This window comes from Hyaena hyaena, unplaced genomic scaffold (genome assembly GCF_003009895.1).
Source record: "Hyaena hyaena isolate Hyena2069 unplaced genomic scaffold, ASM300989v1 scaffold_38, whole genome shotgun sequence".
Classification (NCBI taxonomy): domain Eukaryota; kingdom Metazoa; phylum Chordata; class Mammalia; order Carnivora; family Hyaenidae; genus Hyaena; species Hyaena hyaena.
Genome location: NW_024080670.1, coordinates 5,204,268 through 5,209,574, shown reverse-complemented (window position 1 = coordinate 5,209,574; position 5,307 = coordinate 5,204,268). Strand labels below are relative to the sequence as shown.

The window sequence follows — 5,307 nt, the reverse complement described above, 5'->3', positions numbered from 1 at the left end:
TACTATAAATCAACAATAAAATGGCAAATAAACCCACTGAAAAATGCTCAAAGGATCTGAATAGACATTTCTCCAGAGAAGTACACAAATGCACAATAGCCCCATGAAAAGATGCTCAGCATCATTAGTCACTAGGGAAATGGAAGTCAAAACCACAAATTACACCCACTAGGCTGGCTACAATAAAAAAGACAAAAAACAAATGTTGGCAAGGATGCAGAGGGATTGCAACTCTTCTATCCTGCTGGTGGGAATGTGAAATGGTGCGGCCACCGCAGAAACATTTGGCGGTTCCTCAAAAAATTAAACATAGAGTTACCATGTAACCCAGCAGTTTCACTTCTAAGTATATAGTCAAAAGATTTGAAAACATGTCATGTCTGCACAAAACTCATACATGCCAATGTTCATGGCAGCATGACTCAAAATAGGCAAAAGGTAATCAAATGTCTATTAACAAGATGAATGGATAAACAAAATGTGGTGTGTCCGTACAATGCAATATTATTAAGTGATTTTTTAAAAAGTGCCAACAATGCTCACTTCAGCAGTACATATACTAAAGTTGGAACAATACATAAAAGATTATGTGGCCCCTGCACATGGGTGACACGCAAATGTGTGATGCATTAAAAAAAATACCAATATATGTGACAACATGGATGGACCTTGAAAGCCTCATGCTAAGTGAAAGAAGTCAGACGCAAAAGGCCACATATTGTATGAGTCCATTTATATGAAATGTCTAGAACAGGCAAATTCAAAGAGATCAAAAAGTTTCCAGAGGCGCAAGGAAAGAAAGGATGGGGAGTGATTGCTAATGATACAGGGTTTCTTTTTGGGGTGATGAAAATGTTCTGGAATGAGATAGTGGTGATGGTTACACAACTTTATGAAGGTGCTGAAAACAATTGAATTGTACACTTTAAAATGATGGAGCTTATGGTATGCAAATTATATCTCAATTAAAAAACAAAACAAAACAAAACTCCCATGGCCCCTATGCTTACCCTTCCGGTTCTACCTCTTGCTAGAACTTCCACTCATCCCTTTGCTCAGAGAAGCAGAGACTCTAGGAGTGACTTTTCTTTTTAAGAGAGAGCATGAGTAGGGGAGAGGGGCAGAGGGAGAGGGAGAGAGACAATCTTAAGCAGGTTCCGTGCTCAGTGGAGAGCCCAATGAAGGGCTTAATCCCAAGACCTAGGATCATGACCTGAGCTGAAATCAAGAGTCGATGCTTAACCAACGGAGTCACCCTTAGGAATGATATCTTTAAGAAAGGATTTAATTCTTGGATTTGACCTTAGATTGTAAATGTGAATGAACAGTTTCTCTTTCTTTTTTTTAATTTTCAAATTGTATTTAAATACAAGTTAGTTAACATATACCGTAATAAGGATTTCAGGAGTAGAATTTAGTGATTCATCACTTACGTATAACACCCAGTGCTCATCCCAACAAGTACCCTCCTTAATGCCCATCACCATGTAGCCCATTATACCCCCCTCCCCTCCCTCCCTCCAGCAACCCTCAGTTTGTTTTCTGGATTTAAGAATTCTCTAATGGTCTTTCTCCCTCTCTCTTTTTATCTTATTTTTCCTTCCCTTCTCCTATGTTCATCTGTTTTGCTTCTTAAATTCCACATATGAGTGAAATCATATGCTATTTTTCTTTCTCTGACTGACTTGAGCAGTTTTCCTGAGTCTGGACCAGCATCCGAGTGGGAGCCTCAACAGCGCCTGAATAAACTTGGCTGCTGCTTCATCTGCACCCTCCTAACCTCACAGAAAGTTCCCGAAGAGCCAGCCTGTCAGAAGGGCATTCTGAGCAATGCGATGTCAGGTTAGCTAAGCTAACCCCCCCCGCCCCCCATCTAGACTCAACCTTCAAATCTCATCTGCCAGCACATGGTGTCTTTGTCCATTCCTGCAGACTTGGGCGGGTCCCTCCTCTAATTGTCATTCAGTCCTGCATATGCATCTTCATGTGACTGGTTTCCCAGGGATGGCAGTAAAATGACTAGAGCAATGGGCATCTTCTATTCTAACAAGGGTGAGTATAGGCTGTCACAGGGCTGGCTGCACTTCCTTTTTCTCAAGGGATGGTGGTACTTGGCTGCGAGGCTGTGTTCCTTTCTGCACTGTGGGACCCAGTTGGCAGAGACCACATCAGAACAACTCATTGTGGGGTGCCCAGCATTTGAAATAAGGCCTGGCACACAGCAGGCGCTCAATGTTATAAAATAAAGGAATAGGGATGCCTGAGTGGCTCAGTCGGTTAAGCGTCCAGCTCTTGATCTCAGCTCAGGTCATGATCTCACAGTTTGTGGGATCGAGCCCTACACTGTACCGACAGTGTGGAGCCTGCTTAGGGTTCTCTCTCTCCCTCTCTGTCCCACCCCTACTTGCACTCTCTCTCTTTCTCTCTCTCTGAAAGTAAATAAACATGAAGAAACCCACAAAGGAATAAATATCTGGGGAACAAAGCAGGAGTAGCTGAAAGATGGACGAGAGGCGGGCTCCAGGTAGATGTAAGAGTCTGCGTAGCCGGGCTATTCAGAACACAGATCCAAGAGCCAGGCTTCCAGCTCCATCAGTTATCAGCTGTGTGATCTCCAACAAGTTACTTCACTTCTCTGTGCCTTGATTTGCTCATCTTTAAAAATGAGACAAGAGGGGGGCGCCTGGGTGGCTTAGTCGGTTAAGCGTCTGACTTTCGCTTAGGTCATGGTCTCGCGGTTGGTGGGTTCGAGCCCCGCGTCGAGCTCTGTGCTGACTGCCAGCTCAGAGCCTGGAGCCTGTTTCAGTCTGTGACTCCCTCTCTCTCTGACCCTCCCCTGCTCACACTGTCTCTCTCTCTCCTAGAAATAAATAAAACATTAAAAAAAAAAAAATGAGACAAGAGGGGCACCTGGCTGACTCCGTCGGTTGAGCATCCGACCTTGATTTTGGCTCAGGTCGTGATTTCATGGGTTAGAGAGTTCAAGTCCCACATCAGGCTCTGTGCTGACAATGTAGAACTTGCTTGGGATCTTCTTGCTCTCCCTCACTCTCTGCATTTCCCACTAGAGCAGAGTTGCTCTCTCTCACTCTCTCGCTCTCTCTCAAAATGAATAAATAAACTTAATAAAAATAAAAATAAAAGACAAAAATAACACCTCCATTGGGCTAACGTTAGCAAAACGCTTAGCAGTATACAAGTGTTTGTTGATAGATAGACAAACAGGTAGATAAAATGAAGGAAAGGCCAATCATTCTGTTCCTCTTTCAAAGCCAAGGTGAAAGGCAATCCGTCTAGGGAAGCTGCCCCTGGGGTTCCCCATCTGAGCAGCCAGAAGGCAACGTGGTGCTTCTCCTCTAAAATTACATAGGTTTAAAGCACCAAGACAAATGCCCACACTGGTAAGAACATCTAGACTAGAGGGTATTGCATTAGCATATTGTTATTTAAGGAATTATGACTCTTAGGGTACCAGCTTCTGCACAATAAAATGATTTTTAAAACAACATTTTAAAAAGCCGATTAAAACATAATGCTCTGTTTAGTTACTGCCACAAAAATGTTTCATTTGCAAATGATAGCCTCGCGGATTTAATTTACTTTCTGCTGACACCCGTATTAGATGTGATGGGCCAGGCAGGCTCGGCAAAGGCTGTAGGCTCCAGAGCATCGGTGTGGGGGTGTGAGCCGGTGGGCTCCACCGCTGAGCATTTTGGGAGGAAGTGGCAGGACCAGGCCTCCCCCGTACCCCCAGCGTCCTGGGTGCCTCCCAGTGGCCTGTACTCTAGTCTTCCCCATGGAGGATTAGGGGCTTGTTAGAACACGGCATGCTGAGATCACAGACTGAAAACTTGTTCTCCCGGGACCAAGTTCAGCCAACTGATCGTTGACCTGGCTCACATCCTGATTTAAAGAAAAACAACAACAACAAAACAAGCCGACATTTACAAATCCAGGGATGTCACTTAAAAATCTGGCTGTTTTGCTCCTTTGGGAAAATGGGAAGAACTAACCATACTGGACTGCTGTCATCATGGCAACAAGATGCTGGCATGGGGAGAGCTCACCTGCTTTCCAGTTTGTCACAGTCCCTGCCATTCCCAACTGTCTCTGCAGCCGTCAAGTCCAAGTTAGAGGCTTCCTCTATGCGACCACAGCCCTTAGCTCCCACGCTGGACTGGAAGTGCCTTTTTACCCCTCTTTTCCTGCTTTCCTGCAAATTTTGTGAAGGCAGGAATTTTGACTGTTTTGCTCCCCACTAATCCCGTAGGCTGGCATGGGGGCTGGAATATTGCAGGCCCTCAAAAAACATTCACTAATTGTATCAGTTTCCTATTGCTGCCATAATAAATTACTACAAATTTAGCAGCTTAAACACCACAGATTTATTATCTTACAGTTCTTAGAGCCATCCTGTAGAGAGGGAGTATAGGTTAAAAGTCTGACATGAATCTCACTCTTCCTAGAAGTTCAAGGGGAGGATCCGTTTCCTTGCTCCCTGAGGTTGTTAGCAGGATTCAACCCCTTGCAGGCTATGGGACTGACAGTTTCCTTGCTGGCTGCCAGCCAAGGACCATTTCCAGCTTCTGGAGCCCACCCATATTCCTTGACTTGTGGCTGCCTTCCTCCATCTTCAGAACTAGCAGACGCGGGGTGAGCCCCTCTAATGCTTCAAATCTTTCCTTTTTCTTCTTCCATCTCATCTCGGACTCAGGCAAGAAAGGTTTTGCACCTGTAAGGACTCGTGTGAATCCTACCACTTGGATAATTCAGGTTAATCTCCCCACCTCTGGGTCTTCAACCTTCATCACACCTGTGAAGTCCCTTTTTCCATGTAAGGTAACATATTCAAAGGTTCTGAGGATTTGGATGTGGACATCTTTAGGGAGCTATTATTCTGCCTACCACACTAATGAATGAAAGTTATTGAAAACTTGGCAGGATGGAGAAACAAGCATGAGAGGTGTACCTGGCACCGTGTCTGCTGGCTGCTGCCAGGAAGGTGGAGGAGCTGAGTCAGTGGTCCACAGGGAGGCTGGGGACTTATGAGAGGCAGGAAGGAGCTGGAAAGGAAGACTTTTCTCCACTGTAAGGATTACAGTACATCGCGTTGGGGCCAATGAGGCTGCTGGGTCAGGAAGAATTAAAATCCCAGGCAGAATAGCAAGGATGTGGGTTTAACTTCCCTTAGACTAGATAGTGGTCTTCCCAGTTATAAACCAGATTTTGGTTAGACTCCTGGCCCTTTAAAATACAAATATGATCGGAGGGCAGGGGGGACGCCTGGGTGGCTCAGTCGGTTAAGCA

The 5,307-nt window shown here is 45.0% G+C and overlaps 1 non-coding gene across 1 annotated transcript; it reads left to right on the top strand.

Annotated features, from left to right (window-relative positions):
- Positions 1 to 535: 535 nt before the first annotated feature.
- Positions 536 to 641, top strand: LOC120230215. The gene has a single exon (XR_005527944.1). It is a non-coding gene; the product is annotated as a U6 spliceosomal RNA (small nuclear RNA).
- Positions 642 to 5,307: the final 4,666 nt, after the last annotated feature.